This window comes from Acinonyx jubatus, chromosome C1 (genome assembly GCF_027475565.1).
Source record: "Acinonyx jubatus isolate Ajub_Pintada_27869175 chromosome C1, VMU_Ajub_asm_v1.0, whole genome shotgun sequence".
Classification (NCBI taxonomy): Eukaryota; Metazoa; Chordata; class Mammalia; order Carnivora; family Felidae; genus Acinonyx; species Acinonyx jubatus.
This window is the reverse complement of record NC_069381.1, coordinates 132688482-132705849: the sequence shown is the minus strand read 5'-3', so window position 1 is coordinate 132705849 and position 17368 is coordinate 132688482. Positions and strand designations below refer to the sequence as shown.

The 17368-nt window shown below is 37.9% G+C and overlaps 1 long non-coding RNA gene across 3 annotated transcripts in view; it reads left to right on the top strand.

The window, feature by feature from the left end:
- The first annotated feature begins 3579 nt into the window (after positions 1 to 3579).
- Positions 3580 to 17368, top strand: part of LOC128314022 (uncharacterized) — a 64694-nt gene continuing 50905 nt past the window's right edge. For all 3 annotated transcript variants that reach the window (XR_008295321.1, XR_008295322.1, XR_008295320.1), the window contains exons 1-2: positions 3580 to 5410; positions 9442 to 9543. This is a non-coding gene — a long non-coding RNA (uncharacterized LOC128314022). The remainder of the gene's footprint in view (positions 5411 to 9441; positions 9544 to 17368) is intronic.

Genomic DNA, 17368 nt, shown 5'->3' with positions numbered 1-17368 from the left:
TTTAAGTTTTATGTAGAATATGATATCTATATGATTTCAAGGTACTGCCCCATGAAAGGAGCAAAAAGTAACTTATGATGGAAAAGCCTAGAAAACATCACTTTTATCAAGTGGTCAAAGAAGATATCAGTTACTGAAATCATGCGTGAATTGGTATGATGCATTGAGAGGAACTCAGCATCTCTTCTATGGTACTATAACCTGAATCTAATCATCAGGAAACATCAGACAAACTTAAATCAAGGGAAATTCTACAAAATACCTATACTCATCTTCGACAGCACAAAAGTCATAAAAATCAAGGGCAGACTGAGAAATATTCTAGACTGGAGGGGACTAAAGAGACATGAGAACTAAATGCAGTGTGTGATTCTAAACTGGGTCCTTTGGTTAAAAAAAATATATATTGTTATATCAACTGATGACTCTGAAATGTGATCTGTTGACTAAAGGGCAGGAGTGTATCAAAGTTCATATTCCACTTTTATTGGTTGTGTTGCAGTTAAATAGGGAGTTGTTCTCCTTTGTAAAAACATATTAAAGTGGGGCTTACAGAACATCAGGTCAGCAATTTAAAAGTAGTCAGAAAAAAATGATTCATTTTGGGGGCACCTGGGTGGCCCAGTCAGTTGAGTATCTGACTCTTGATTTAGGCTCAGGCATGATCTCACAGTCCTGAGATAGTGAATCAGGCTTTGTGCTGAGCATGGAACCTGCTTGGGATTCTCTCTCTCTCTCTGCCCCTCCCTTAATCATTGCGTGCTCTCTCTCTCTCTCTCTCTCTCTCTCTCCCTGTGTCAAAATAAACATTAAAAAATGAATTATTTGTACTCTGTGTATAGATTTCTTAGCAGATTTTTGATTGATGTGTGGAATTGTTGAGTCACTATATTGTACAGCTGCCACTAATACAACACTGTATGTTAACTAACTGGAATTAAATAAAATAGAAACTTAAAAAAAAAACCCAAAATTTAAGGAAAGCAACCAATAGCAAACAAACAAAAATCTGTGATGTAGTTTTAGTAGTGCTTAGAGGTAACTACACAGTCTTCACGATTTATAATTAAAAAGAAGAAAGATGAAAAATAGCAAGTTAATTATTCCATTCAATACACTAGGAAAAAAAAAAAAACCGGGCAATTGAACTCTAAGAAAATGGAGAGAAAAGGAAAGAAAAAGGTCAAATAACAAAATGAATTCATTTGAAAGCAAAGAAGTAAGAGAGAGGGTGCATAGTAGCCCTTCTCCACGTTTGGGTAGCAGCTAGAACTTCCCTATTGCTCAGGAAATGGATGCTCTTGCAGAAAGATAAAGGAAAAGTCAGTTCCTAAATTTTAATTTTGAAACCCTGGGCATTTGTGTATCAAGCATGAAGTCCCTATGATCTCAAAGCATGGCGTTAATATCACAAGGCAAAGATTTGGGTAAAACAGAAGAAAATCCAGTGTTTTCCACCTCATTTTAAATGAAGACCCCATAGACAGGCTGAAGGGAAGAAAAAGAGAAAATGGTCAGAAGGAAAACACAGAGCTTAAATATTGGTGATGTCTCTGTGAAGGGACTTTGGCCTGACGCTCCCACACCTAATCTGAGAGAAATGTCCAAGGTTAAATGAAGGAATCTGGGAGCAGAGAGCGATCTGATCTTCTATCTCGGGAGAACCAAAAGAGGCCTCCAACCTCACAGATTCCTTGGTGCCCACCATAACGCAGGAACAGTACAAGACAGATGGCTGTGTGGGTGTGCAAGGAACCAATCAGAGAGAGCCTCTGTGTTCCTCACATCCCAATGAGTCTCTCAAAGAACCATGAAGTTTCTTTAGGCCTAGAAGGCAGGATGTTTAAGCCTAAGAAGTCAGGGTTAGGGTAGAGTTACACAAAGGGATAAAGTCCAGAGAGGATAGTGATATCCTGCAGACTCCCGTGGATTCACACTGGAGAATCAGAATAGTTAACCTATCTGTCAGTGAATGTCAGCATGAAGAGAGGACTCTCAACCAAGCACCCTGTTTCTTTGTAAACTATTCTGATCATAGTCCCAAAAGTATCTTGATGGTTCTTTTTAAAAATTTTTTAATGTTTTTTTTTATTTTACTTTTGAGTGACAGAATGAGACAGAGTGTGATTGAGGGAGGAGCAGAGAGAGAGGGAGACACAGAATCTGAAACGGCCTCCAGACTCTGAGCTGTCAGCACAGAGCCCCACGTTGGGCTCAAACTCACAGACCATGACCTGAGCGAAGTCAGACACTTAACTGACTGAGCCACCCAGGCACCCCCCACAATGGCTTTTTTAGTATATTGGACAGGTGGGTGGATGGATGGATAATAAAAGGGCAGTCCCTAACTTACATCACTCTACAAGCCACTGCATTATAGGATGTCATGTCACTAAGAGAATAACCAAATCACCCTCATTCACTCATGCCCATTCTCACACTTCTTTACAAGATCAGCATTAACTGAGAGTGGGAGAGGAACAGATTCTTGATCATTTCATCTGAAGCCAAAATAAAAATAGCCCCAAGGTCAGTAGAAAAATTACGTGGCTTCACAAAACAACACATTAGAAAAAAATACCACTGGGAGTTTCAGACACTGGAAAGTATTTTTTAAAAAGACATTTCTTCCAGGTTTCCTGTTTACTTAGAAGAAGAAGAAGAAGAAGAAGAAGAAGAAGAAGAAGAAGAAGAAGAAGAAGAAGAAGAGAAAAGAAAAGAAAAGAAAGAAAGAAAGAAAGAGAAAGAAAGAAAGAAAGAAAGAAAAAGAAAGAAAAGGTATTTGAATTATTTTCACCGTGTTTCAAATCTCCGCTTCTTATCTTGGCCTTACTATATTTTTATTTGTATATTTAGGGAGATCTTAGCAGGAGCAAATTTGTTATTCTAAAGCAGTCTACAGATGTATACTCACACAGCATAGCGAAATCACAATTTTATGCAGGTTTTTTTTTTCTTCTTAGATTTTGCAGTTCTTAAAGGAAAATGTGGAAGCAGTCACAACTGCTATTAGAGAAGTCCAAGGAAAAGGAGCACAACATGGTGATCAACCTTGGCAGTCCCTACATACAGCATGATTATGTTGTAATACTGTTTGATGCAGTCGTATGTTTGATCAGTTTCAAGAGATGAATATCACCTCACTTCAAACAATATGATACAGTCTCATTGTATGGAATTATGGCTGCTGTCAATCAGCATATGGCATAACCCTTAAAGTGCCATCTTTGGGGAATGTCATAAAAATGATTGCAACACTGGCATTAATTAGGAAGTTTTTACACGAAAACCAAGCATAACCTGTTAAGACAATTTATCTGTTGTATCTCTGTTCATTTTCGCTATCATAAAAACATGTATATAACCCATACGTGCATACACTCAGCTTATTAGCTCAACTTATTAGAACAGCCATGCTAATAACAATGAAATCATAAGAATGAATTCCCCCCCCCATTCCCTTGTGGATCAATAAGCTATACTTTTATATTTTGTTTAATGGTCACCAAATATACCCCTAACTTGAACCAACTATTCCCTTTTTTTCTAAAATTTATTTATTTATTTATTCTTGAGATAGAGAGAAAGAAAGACAGGGAGAAAGAGAGCATGAGAGAGAGAGAGCATGAGAGAGACAGCATGAGAGGGGAGGGGCAGAAAGAGAAGCAGACAGAGAATCCCAAGCAGGCTCTGCACTGTCAGTGCAGAGCCCAATGCAGGGCTCGAATTCACAATGAAATCATGACCTGAGCTGAAATTAAGAGTCAGATGCTTAAATGACTGAGGCACTCAGATGCCCCTTGAGCCAACTATCCTATCAAAATGAGGGGTGGGTGCACAGTAAGGGCAAACATTAAATTACCACTAGGTCTATGTTCTTTACAAAACAAACTTAGAATTTCAGCTTGACAAATTATAAGTAAATGGATAAATAAATGATAAATAAATGCAGATTCGGAGTCTTTTGAATGTCATTAATTTCATTGTATTGATGTTAATTATTAGATACAGCATTTTAAGGGAATAAGAATTATGATTTTTTTTTGCATCAGCTATGGAATATTTTCCCTTTTTCTTGAGGTTGTGTTTCTTTGTTATCAATCATTGCCTTTGTCTTAGATTTTGCCATCATCACCCAGTAATACCTATTTCGATTTTTCCCAATGTATATGAAATTGGAAGGATTATTGCTTTGAAAGGGTACATATTAATTTGACCTGGGACTTAACACACTTTCTCAAGGCAGCTAACACCTCCCAGATTCAACTGTGTTTACTGACAATGTGTATATCACTGGGGTTTTATGAGCTTTTTTCCAAGGAATTTCTCTCCCACCATGTTTCCTGGCATTCTCCTTCCTACTTTCCCCCAATATCCTCTACTGCCACCAACTGAGAAATCACTTGTTGTGGCAGCCTTCTAAGATGGCTTCCAATGATCCCTGCCTCCCAGTATTCCCCAAATTGTCTAATCCTCTCTCCCTTTGAGTGTGGGCTGAACCTGGTGACTTGGTTTTAATTAAAGAATATGACTAAAGTTATTAGATGTCACTTCTACAATTAGGTTGTAAAGACTATGACTTTTGCATAATGACTTCCTTGCTGGTTTTGATGAACCATGCTTCTGTATTGAAGAGCCCCATGTGGCAAAGAACTGAGAGTAGCCGCTGGCCAGTGGCCAGCAGGAACTGGAACTCTCATTGCAACAGCCAGTGAGGAACTGAGTCCAGCCAATTACTAATGTGTGCTTGGAAGTGGATCCTGCCTCAGCTGAACCTTGGTGTGACTGTGATACCATCTCTACTGCAAGACCCTGAAACAAAAGATCCTGGAGGTTGTACCCAGATTCCAAACACAGAAACTGCGCGAGAGTCAATGTGTGGGGTTTTAAACCACTAAACTGTGGGTTTATTTGTTGTATCGCAATAGACAACTAACACAACTACTGTCTGATAGTGAACATACGAGGTAGCTCACTATATTCCTTTTGTAGTGAGTAGTAAAACAGTGGGACTAGAGATCTTTACACTTTTGCCTTCAAAACAGACAGTTTCATACCCAGGGGCAGGCTACATGCAAATGCCGACCAAGTCTATGAAGAAACGTGTGACATCTTTAGGACCTTCTCACAAAGATCCTGCCTGCCATTCTTCATGGGCAAGAGGTATCGACTAGTGGTTACTCTTTAGGATAGTATTACAAAAGTACAATTTGTTTTTCCATGACAAGGTTTGGCACATATACAGACTGGTACTATGGAAGTATAAAATGGCTTTTATTCTTGTTGCTGATGGCATATTCTGAGATACGTCTGTTTGTTTCACAGATTCTTTCTCCCATCATCACATCATGTCAGCAGCTCGTTGAGTTTGTAGTGGACAATCCCACTGGAGCTTTCCAAACAATTACAGGTAGCTTGTCTTATTACTGGTAGCAAGACGATTTGAAGAATGTGTCCTAAAACAGGGTCATATGTTCTGTGAACTATTTTATTTCCTTAATTATCCACGTGACTAGAGGGGAATAGTGATGAAAAATAATTATAGTGGTCAATAATCAAAAGCTTTTTATTCTGAGATTTAATATATAGATTTGATCTTTCCTAAGTGTGTTTAACCCAGTATTAAGATCATCTTATTTCCTTGATCCATATCTGCTGCACAAACACAATCCAGTAAAGTGTTGGATAGAAGAGGGAAGTCAGTTTGATACTGAACATACTCCATGGGTGGGCCATCTGTGATTTATCAAACAATTGATTTATTTTAAAGATCCCTATGTAGCCTAAGATTTAAAATAACAGTAAGGAAAAAGAAAACAATGAGGGGCGCCTGGGTGGCTCAGTCAGTTGAGTGTCCGACTTGGGCTCAGGTCATGATCTCAGGTTCGTGGGTTTGAGCCCCGCATCAGGCCCTGTACTGACAGCTCAGAGCCTGGAGGAGCCTACTTCAGATTCTGTGTCCCTCTCTCTCTGCCCCTCCCCTGCTCGTGCTCTGTCTCTCTCTCTCTCTCTCCCTCTCAAAAATAAAAATAAGCATAAAAATTTAAAAAAGAAAGAAAACAATGAGATTTTTTTCCTTATTAGATTAACAAAGATTTTTTAGATGAGTTCTATCCAGTCTAATTTATAGAGAAAATGGTTTATACATAGTTGCTGGGAGTATAAATTGGCACAACCATTTTAGAGAATAATTCTACCAAAATACTTCAACATTTTAAGCCCATTTCATGAGTCAGAATTTATGCCAAGAAAATAAATCTGAAATTGAAAAATGTTAAAAGATATTTATTGAAACATTGTTTATAAGAATAAAAAATTTACTGCAGTTTAGATAATATCTGTTAATAGAGCTAAATACATTATCATATATACAAAATATAAGCTGCCTTAACCAGTTAAAGAGGGCATTTGTATCTGTAGAGAGGTATCAGCAATATATTTTTAAATTTTCAAAGTTAGTCATTGAAATATATATATATATAATATATATATATGTATTTTGGTTTCAATTGTGTTTTTAAAAATGTCAACCTTAAATATGTGTGGATGAATAACATATACTAAATCAGTAAAACTGATTTCCTTTCATAGAGGAATTATTGTGAGACATTTGAATACTTTCCAGTGAGCATACATTATTCGCTAGAAAAGACAAGTCTTTTCACTTTGAAAAATTCTAGATATTAATTTTTGTTTTTTGTCCTTTGGTCGCTGAAAAAAATTCAACACATAATCATCTGTTTCCCTTTGGCCTCTGATTGTTCATCTATTTTTTATTCATTAGCTCAGTTAACATTTATTAAGCACCTAACATGTGTCCTTTGTCCTGTTCACTGAAGAAACAATATGGAACAATTCATGAATTTTTGTGTCAGCTTTGCAGGTATTCTTCCATCTACCACAAAATTATAAATGTCCTATAACACACTTTTAAAATAATCTCTTTAGGGGTGCTGGGGTGGCTCAGTGGGTTAAGTGACCAACTCTTGGTTTTGGGCTCAGGTCATGATCTCAAACATGAGTTCAAGCCCCACATCAGTTTCTGTGCTGTCAACGCAGAAGCTGATTGAGATTCTTTCTTTTCCCCTCTCTATCCCTCCCCAGCTCATGCTCTCTCTCAAAATAAATAAATGAATCTTTCAAAAAATACAAAATAAATAAATTAAATAAATAAATAAAATAAAATAAGACAAAACAATCTCTTTTGGGGCTCCTAGGTGGCTCAATCGGTTCAGTGTCTGACTCTCAGTCTCAGCTCAGGTCTTGATCTCAGGATCATGAGTTCAAGTCCCACATTGGGCTCCATACTGGGTGTGAAGCCTACCTGATTTTTTTTTTTTAAATAAAAGAAAAGAAAATTATCTTTTTAGTGTCTAAGGTCTTGCTGACAATATGCCAAAGTTTCAAAGAACACCTTTACATTCAAGTTATTTATTGCTAGTGTGGTGATTTTTGAACTTTTGGAATTCAAGACTTATGTTCAAATACTAGAATATGCATTGGAATGGATTTTACAATTCAAAGCCCGCTAAAGGTGTAAGCAATAACTTCAGGAATATTAAGGTCTTAGTATATCTATAAAGGTATCCAAAATATCCAATTGGGATAAGCTGGTCACACAGTTCTCACTGAGCATGGAGTCAGTGTTGGAGCAGAATATACTCTAATAACACCTCAGAGGTTGACTATATTGATACAAGCACATATGTAACCCATGGAGAATATATACATAAATACACTGACACAATGCATACTCATATATACATATTTGGGGATAATGTGCACCCTTCATTATTGATTTGAAGTTTTTATATATATCACAAACAGAAAGTTGCATGGTAGACGACCTAGGTGAGTCAACATTCCATCAGGACAGACATCAATAAGAGCTTGCTGAATAGCTTTCAGTGGACCAGTGTCTGATGACTGGTCCACTGGTCCACTGGTCCAGCAGGGTAAGGTGCTGGCTCAGAGTTTCAGTGGTGACTCTGAGAATATAGGATTGTCAAAAATGTAAATTTGTTTTCAATAGAGTCAATTGAGATCTTTGTTCATATATTTTTTTAAGGGACTGCTGGTACTTGGTAAAAAAAAAAAACTCATTGGGATGGTTCATTCAAGGAATACTTGACTCTTTTCCAAAGCTGTTTATACCTTTCCCACAGAAAGTCTCACAGACATAATCTGCCATTCTCCTTTTCTCATTTTCCTACCATTAATCAAATGACACGTGAAGAGAAGAACAGAGGTGGAAGGGGAGAAGTAAAAGAAGATATGAGTAAAGAAGACAAGAGAAAATACAGATAAAAAATTGAATATGGGTACACAAACCACAGTTTCTCCATCTATCAATATGAGAATTTCAGGATATTTGCTGTCCATAATGGCCACACTTGGGAAAGAGTTCTTTGGAAGAAATACAACCGTGTGTGGTTTGAGTGTTAAAAACCAGACAACAGGCCCAAGATGGAGTCGTTTATGCTAAGCCCATGTCCCAAAACCGAGACTTATAGTTTCGGCACTTCCAGAAATGGAATCTTAAACCAATCAGCTAGGTATCCCCCAATCAGCACTAGATAGGCCCCTGCTATCCTCTAAAGGGAAGTGACCTAGGAATAACCAGCTCCCTTTTTTTGTTTAATATAACTTCTGGCTCCTGCTCCCATCAGCCTATAAATGTCTTTCATTTAGTACAGCTCCTCAGAGCTCCTTTCTATCTGCTAGATTGGATTCTGCCCCTATTTGAATCGATAGTTGCTCAAATAAACTCTTAACGTTAATAAACTTCAGTTTATCTTTTAACTTAAGCTATAATTACCTTCTGGGATCTGGGAGACATTGCTCATTTGAAAAATTTCTACGCTTGACATTGGGAGCTAAAGGTTCTAGTCCAAGCCGTCTCAAAACGGCTGTGCAATCAAGAGCACATTATTTGTCCTACCAGTGTGCTTCAGTGTCCCTATTTATTAAAAACAAAAAGGGAAACAACCCCTAACCCGCCCATCCCACATGCCTAATGTGAAAATATGAGACACACTGGGTACATGAAAGTGCTTTGAAAGATTCAAAACTAACTGTAAAATTTAGACTCTAAAACCAAATAAAGATTCGGGGGAGGGGGGGTCGTTGTTGACTGAGCAAAATATTTCCACTACACCATTAATGGATGAGTTCAGTTAATAAAAGTGTGTGACTTGCGAAGAAATGGATTGGTATTAATTATAAAAATTATATTATAATTAATGCACTCATTAATGATCTACCAATCAATATCAATTGAAGGTTTATTATTTTAAGGAGAATGGGCAATTAGCAATTTAACACCATGAAAAAGAGATAACCAACTGACTGATGGGTCCCCATCAAGTTTAATTTTAATTTGTTTTAAAAGTATCTTCTTTAGGAGTGAATTTAAATGCACATTGCTCTCTCTCTTTTCAGAAAATGAATATATATGTTGTTTAAAAAGCATATCTGAATGACAAAGAATGAAGTCTGGCATATGTAACAAGAAATGAGCACATCTTCTAAATGGGCTCGATGGTATGGTATAAGTTCCATTCTCTCACAAAGTAATATAACGGATTGCTCTTTAAATTAAGTGAATTTGTATGTCCGCTTTCTCTTAATGGAATCAGTTTTGATATACTCTTTGTTCGCGCTGTTACGAGCTTCAGTCTAAGGGTTCTTTGTATTAACTTTTTAAAGTTACATTACAAAGAGGTTTTAAGATTTCCCAACAGGCTTCTATTTAACCAAAGCTTTTGATCTCAAACCTGCTGGGACCTAGTGAAATCCTTACCAATTCTCCAGTAACTCCTCACTATTGGAATTTGAAAAGACCCACCTGAAGGATTGAACTCCCGGTATGGTTTCAGCCATCCTTTAGATCACTCTATTTAAGCAGACAGCAAGGGGGTCCAGTGCACCCTTTGTAATCTGCTAAGCAGCCTAAGGTGTCCTTTGCATAAGTTGTACTCCTAAGGAAATAAAAAATCAGGAGGACACAGACCTATATTCCTTATTTCCTGCTATCTTCAGTTAAAAGGGGATTGCAGGGGGTCTGCTTAACATCTTTTGCTACCTAAATACCTTTTGGACATGGGAAGTCAATAAAAGAACTTCCATTGCATCCATTACCCTACTGCAGTGCATAACAAATTAGATTTAAAAGGCTACTTTTTCCCCCTTACAGCTATTTCCATCATTTTCTTTAAAATTTCAATTTAGTGTTGAGTGACAGAATATTCTATAATATACTTTAAAACTCTATAATGCCAATTATGCTAGCAGAGCATTATTTCCAAAGAATTAGGCTTTATTATTGTAGACAAATTATAGTTTAAGAGACCGGATAGAGAATTGATTATGTTTAAAATCTGTTAAATATGAAACTAGATAAAGTAAGCATTGTTTTTGAGTAACTCTTCTTTAAATATACATGTGCATTCATTTTTTATTTGGCCCCCAATTCCCATTTTTAGAAAGGAAAATTCAACTGCTTTCAAAGTATCAGTGCCACCTATTAACCTATTTTGAGAAAGGGTAGAATAAAATTCTCCATTGTAATATTCAAATGTTTTTATTTGTTTCACTTCAAAACTTCATTGTGCAGAAATAATAGGGCATTTAACCAATGAGTGTGGAAACAATAAAACTTTGTAAAGAACACAGTATTTGCTGTTGTATGTAAAAAGAACAGATTTACCCATGGGAACTTCTTCTATGTGACTATCTTTACCTTTCTATTCATGTGATGCAAAACCTCTTCATTATTTAAAAATTTTTTTTGGCTTGAAGGAGAGCAAACTATGGGACCCTAAAATATGCCACTTTGGCAAGTGGATTATTTTGAGCTGAAGGTGACCAAGATCCAGCAGACTAAAGAAAAACCTTTTCCTCTCCTTGACTCCCCAAAATGATATAGATAGGGGGCTTGATCCAGAAAGAAAGTGATTATCAGAAAGCTATTGTAACTTTTATCTGAAAGACCTATCTGTATGGCAGAACAAACATCTACTTAACCAAACATCTGCTTTTCTTGTTGCCTAATGAATTGCCTTCCTTTCCTTTAAAGACCAGGCCCCTATCTCATTCCTTAGTTCAGGATGGCATATAAGCCTCAGCTGTTTGACTTGCCCTTGGGTCTCATATTTTTATGGGGCTCCTGTACATGTGCAATTAAATTTATTTTTCTCTTGTTAATCTGTCTTATGTCAATATAATTATTAGACCAGCCATGGGGTGGCTCAGTCAGTTAAGTGTCCAACTCTTGATTTCAGCTCAGGTCACGATCTCATGGTTCATGAGATCAAGCCCCATGCTGGGCTCTGCACTGACAGTGCGGAGCTTGCTTGGGATTCTCTCTCTCCCTCTCTCTCTGCTCCTCCCCTGCTCTCTTGCTCTCCCTCTCAAATTAAATAAATTAACTTAAAAAATTTCTTAGACCAGCCAACAAACCTAGAAAAGTAGAGAAAAAAATTTCTTCTCCCTTATAGACTTTATCTTGATAAAGAGAGATCTACTTACTCTTATGCTGTCATTGATTCAGATGTTATTATCCCTGACAAAGCCTCAAATTAGCTTTATTCCAAAGAGCTAGAAATAAATATATAAGTATTTCCAGGCACTGTTAAATTCAGTGCTTACTGTTTGAAGGAATACTCTCTCATGCCACCATATAACATCTATTACTAAACATTAAGGTGATTGGTATCACAGTGATTTCCTCCTCTTTGAGATCTGATTAACTACAGAAAGCAGCTTGGAACAATCTCAATTCTGAATATGTGGTAGGGTTGTCAAGGGATGTGTTCGATTTGGGTTTCAGAAACGTTACCATACTTGTAGAAGATGACATAATTCCATATCTCAACTTATTAATTTCCATAAACATTTGTTACATATCTGATTGGTAGGTATTTATGAGTAGTTGCCTGATGGAATATCATTTTCTGCAGTTCATAGTCACTTATTATCATAGTAACAGTTCATAGTTAAAATAGATAAGATGCTATGAATTCTTTCTCTGGGGAAAGAGGGCTCAAAGTCTTACAGAAATGTGAGCCTGGTGGGAATTATAGAAAATGGTTTCTGATTTTTATGGATAATATAAGTGTTAACTTATTATATGTTGTGTTATGGCAATCCACAGCTTGTTTGTAAAAAAAAAATACTGTGCATTTTTATGTACAGGAAAAAGATTTAACAAAGTATTTCTCCTAATCCCAAATTGACTCTATTTTTTTCTCTGATTTATAGCATAAATAGTTTTGGAGATAGTTACTCTGGAGTATCTATCAGTTGAAAAAAATGTGTGTCACCTATGATTAAGAAATTGTACTTCCAAAAATTTGACCTTTAGGAATACTTACAACATTGGTACAGCTGTAGTGAGAAGGATGGTCACTATTGCATCATGTGTGAGAATAAAAACTGCAATCTAAATGCCTATCAACACTGCATTGCTAACAAGACATCCATCGTCCATGGCAGCAGCATGGCCATAGTTGCTGGCCTACCAAGTGCTAAACAGCACCTCTTCTTTCCACACAGAAACTATTTTTGGGTAGATGTTGTTACCATCACATTGTATGGGTTTAGGAAGTGAAGTCCAGAGAAATTAAGTAACATGTCAAAATCACAGAATTACTAATGGTAGAACTAAAATTCAGATCCAACCGAGACATTTGGTTCAGAGCCCATAAATCCCTTACTATAATACTTATACATATTCAAAGAATGAGATAGTTTTTTTTTAATGTTTATTTATTTTTGAGAGAGAGAGAGAGAGAGAGAGAGAGAGAAAGAGAGTGAGCAAGCAGGGGTGGGGAAGGGGCAGAAAGCTTGGGAGACACAAGTTCCAGGCTCCAAGCTGTCAGCACAGAGCCTGATGTGGGGCTTAAACTCTTGAACTGTGAGATCATGACCTGAGCCTAAGTTGGGCGCTTAACCAACTGAGACACCCAGGTGCCCCTGTTTTGTTTTGTTTTGTTTTGTTTTGTTTTGAAGAATGAGACAGTTTTAGACATCATGAAAGAGAAGAGATTTCTAAGAATATTAAATATGGGACGCCTGGGTGGCTCAGGCTGTTGAGTGACCAACTTCAGCTCAGGTCATGATCTTGCAGTTTGTGAGTTTGAGCCCCGCATCAGGCTCTGTGCTGACAGCTCAGAGCCTGGAGCCTGCTTTGGATTCTGTGTCTCCCTTGCTCTCTGCCCCCCCCCCCCATGCCCTGTCTCTCTCTGTCTCAGAAATAAATAAACATTAAAAAAATTTTTTAATACTAAATATAATTTAAAAAAATGAAATCACAAAGAGGAATTATAGTATGCTTTCATTTTGGTAAAAATTATATCCATGTACATTAGAATATGAAGAGAAAAGTTTGAAGGAATATTCACCAGACTGGTGCGTAAGAGTTTCTGCAGGACTCTTAGTTTCTACTTTGTATATTTCTGTAATATTTAGATATTTTATGTATATAAATATATATATATATGATAAACCATAATGATAGTTCTTTAAAGATATCAATGTATAATTAGCAGAATCAATAAAAGCAATGAATTATTTTTTCAACATATGCAGCATTATTTTCAACATCTCTAGTGCTGGCAGTCAATTTACCTTTTTTATAACAAAGCAGAAATAAATTATATCACATAGAATTTTCATACCATGGACATTAATTATCACAGGGCGATGGTGTTCTGTGATTTAAAAAAACAACACTGAGAGTGTTTTCCTTGCGTAAGCAAGTTTTACAAGTGACTTATCTTATAACTATTGTATAAAGCTCTGTTATATCGATAGAGTTATACTTCTTTTTATTTCACATTTGCTATGTATAACACAAATATTTACTCTTTTACAGTTTTGGAGAAAGGAAGATTTTCACACCCTTTCTAATGCATAAAATGCTTACTACTTTTGCATTTATAAATTGTTTACACAGGCAGACATTGCATCCAGGTTCCTAGGAAGGGAAAACAAATCTGTGCATTCGATTCTGAAGTTACAAATGATATTTGATACACTGCTGGGCTAAACACAGGGTTTGGGCTGACTCTGGCTCTACTTCTTGCATTTCAGCTTTGAAAAAAAAATCAGTCATGGGTAATGCCTTCAAAAATTCTAATCCAAAGCTTTGCTTATGGATATCATATGATTTTAAAAGGTAATAAAGAACATTCCCTGTAATCAAGGGTGAGTCAAGGAAAATGGCATACAAGGGAGTAAGTCAGCCAGACAAAAACTTGACCCAACACCAAGCTCATTGTCAGAACCACAGCTGCCGCATCAACCAATGAGACCTGAACGGGAGGCAGCCAGGAAGTCAGGTGCCGGGGCTGGAAAGACTCTGTTCCAGATCCATTGGCAGTTGGCCCTTCAGCTGCTGTACATCCCCAGTGTGGGCCCAGGGGTGTTGGATCTGGTTTTAGATCACAGGAAGGGAGTGAAATACAATCAATATTGTCAACAGCAAGGCTCTCAAGTTAGTACTGATAACGTATTCACGGGAAGATACTCTGTTTTGCTCTTTGGGTTCTGTGGGGAAGGAGGGCCCATGGAGAATGCATGTAGCAATTCTGAGGACATAATCGACCCCTCTGCTCCTAGGACCTGGTTATGGGGCTCAGTTTTCCTTTAACCCTCAATTCCTGCAGATAGCACGTTTTGTTTACTAAGCAGGGCCTTGCAAACTATGGCGAGAGAAGCGAATACCAGGTTTAAAGGAGAGGTGTGGTTAGAGGGAACGTGATACTCGGGTTTTAAAAAGAAAATGGGTTTTTGAATTTGGCATTATGAACAGAGAGCTGTCATGTTTCTTTCACTCAATAGAGAAAATAAGTGACCCTTGCTGTGATTAGCAACTTGCTGTGTCTGTTTAGTGTCAGGAATGCTGCTAACATCTGATCAAAATTGAAATCATAGATCACCTCTTCAAACAAAAATGTCTAAACAGAGAAGAATACATCTTTATGTCAAGTCAATGTATAACACCTTTGAAGCTCAGGAGTGTCCTGCTTGCATAAAGCAGGCGTTTCATAAATGTTGAAAACTGAATATGACTTACTGAATCTTGAGTTTGTCTAGTCACCCAGTCGTGCGGCCTCCAGGTTTATACTGTTATACTCTCACTTTGGTGGTGAGACTTTGTATGCAAACTTTATGAAAATGTTCCGTATTGATAACTGTATTAGTCCACTGTAGTGAATAGCACCTGGTATGGGACACTGAATGTAGTATGTTCTCAATAAACGTTTGTTAATTTTAATAATCGTCACTAGGAATTGTGAGGCATTCTGGGAAGTATGAGACATATTGTAAGATCCTGACTTTTAGTGGAAAATACAGAAGGTACAGGACAAACACAAATGACATATGATAGAAATATACTAACATACACAGAATTAAAAATGTCATATACACATGCATAAAGAGAGGCATTTGTAGTGGCCAAGAGATTAACTTTCCAACATGGTTCTTTTTTTTTTTTTTTTATGTTTATTTATTTTTGAGAGAGAGAGTATGAGTGGGGGAAGGACAGAGAGAGAGGAAGACACAGAATCCAAAGCAGGCTCCGGACTCCCAGCTGTCAGCACAGAACCCGATGCGGGGCCTGAACACACATGGCGAGATCATGACCTGAGCTGAAGTCGGACGCTCAACCGACTGAGCCCCCAGGTGCCCCCAACATGTTTCTGATGGAGGAGATGGATTTATGATAACAGTTGACATTTATTAAACACTTACTCTTGGCCAACCACAATATTAATAGCTTTTGGTATATTGATTATCTCGTTAAATTTTCACTACAGCTGTACTATTATTATTTCCACTTTACAGATGTGAAAACTGGGCCTCAAATTTCAAAATCATTGCCCAAGGTGGGTAGGGAGGCAAGCCAAGGTCCGCAGCCAGAAAACACTATGATCTGAATGCTTGTTTTGTGTCCCCCTCCAAATGCAGATGTTGAAATCCTAATGCGTTATGTGATGATATTAGGAGGCTGGGCCCTCAAGAGGTGATTAAGTCATGAGAGTGGAGCCGTCACAAATGGGATTAATACCCCCCCTCACCCCTTCAACCATGTGAGAACACAAGGAGAGGATGGCTTTCTATGAACCAGAAAACAGGCCTTCGCCAGAATCGATGCTGGCACCTTGATCTTGGACATCAGTCTCCAGAAGTGTGAGAAATCAGTATCTGCTGTTTTTAAGTTAATCCTGTCTGTGGTGTTGTTATAGCCCTCCAAACGGACAAAGACAATATATGACAATATGGAAGAATAGTAATTTTACAGTCATAGGACTGGGGGTACTGGAGCATTGTTCAGGCATAACAACAGCTGCACATTCAGGACTCAGGTGGAAACTGATATATCGCTTGGCGAAGAATGCACCTCTGGAGATCCAGTTATCTTGTCTTCTCAACAACAGTGTCTGCAGCTTCCTATTGTTGAGTGTTACCATCCTCGTGGGTCCTTGTGACCCTCTCTGTTGGTATCTCTTCTGCTGCTTCACACTTGTACACTCCCGAGACTCCTTTCTCCCCCTGACTTCTAGGCAACCAAGCCTTCCTTTGCCTCGTGATCCCTGCTCACTTCCTGCTTCCTGTGAGGATGCATTTCAGTCTCTGAACCTCTCTCACTGTGGCCTTCCCTGATGTCTTGAATTCACGTGTCTCTGAGACTGGCTTAGAGGTCAGCTGGCATGCAATCATTCCCCTGGGGAGAAGTCCTGTCTCCTCAGGCACCCCAGAGATCCAGGCCCTGACGGGAGACAGCAGCCTTTGGGAAAAGTACTTCTCTGAATTGAACTGAATCTGCATGACCAGGTGTGATGGTTAATTTTCTGTGTCAACTTGGCTAGGTTAGGGTACCCAGTTTTTTGTGTGAAACAGCAGTCTACATGTTGCTGTGAAGATATTTTGTAGATGTGATTAACGTTTAAATCAGTAGACTTTGAGAAAAGCAGATTACTGTCCATAATATAGCTAGCCCTCATCCAGTCAGTTGAAGCCTTAAGAGAAAAGATTGAGGTCCCTCCACAAAGAAGGAAGTCGGCCTCCAGACTGCCTTCATTATCAAGATGCAGCATCAACTTTTTCCTGGGTCTCCAGCCTGCTGCCTGATCTGTAGATTGCAAACTCGCTAGGCCCCACAATCTCCTGAGCCAATTCCTTAAAATAAATCCCTCTCTCTTTCTACGTATATTCATATCCCCTTGGTCTGTTTCCCTGGAGAACCCTAATAGACCAGGGTAGTGGGCTCAAAAAGATAGTGAGCTCTGATAAGAAAAGGCACTGTATCGAATATAATCAGAGATTATAAGAATGGAAACTAACTAGTTGATCTGAGAAA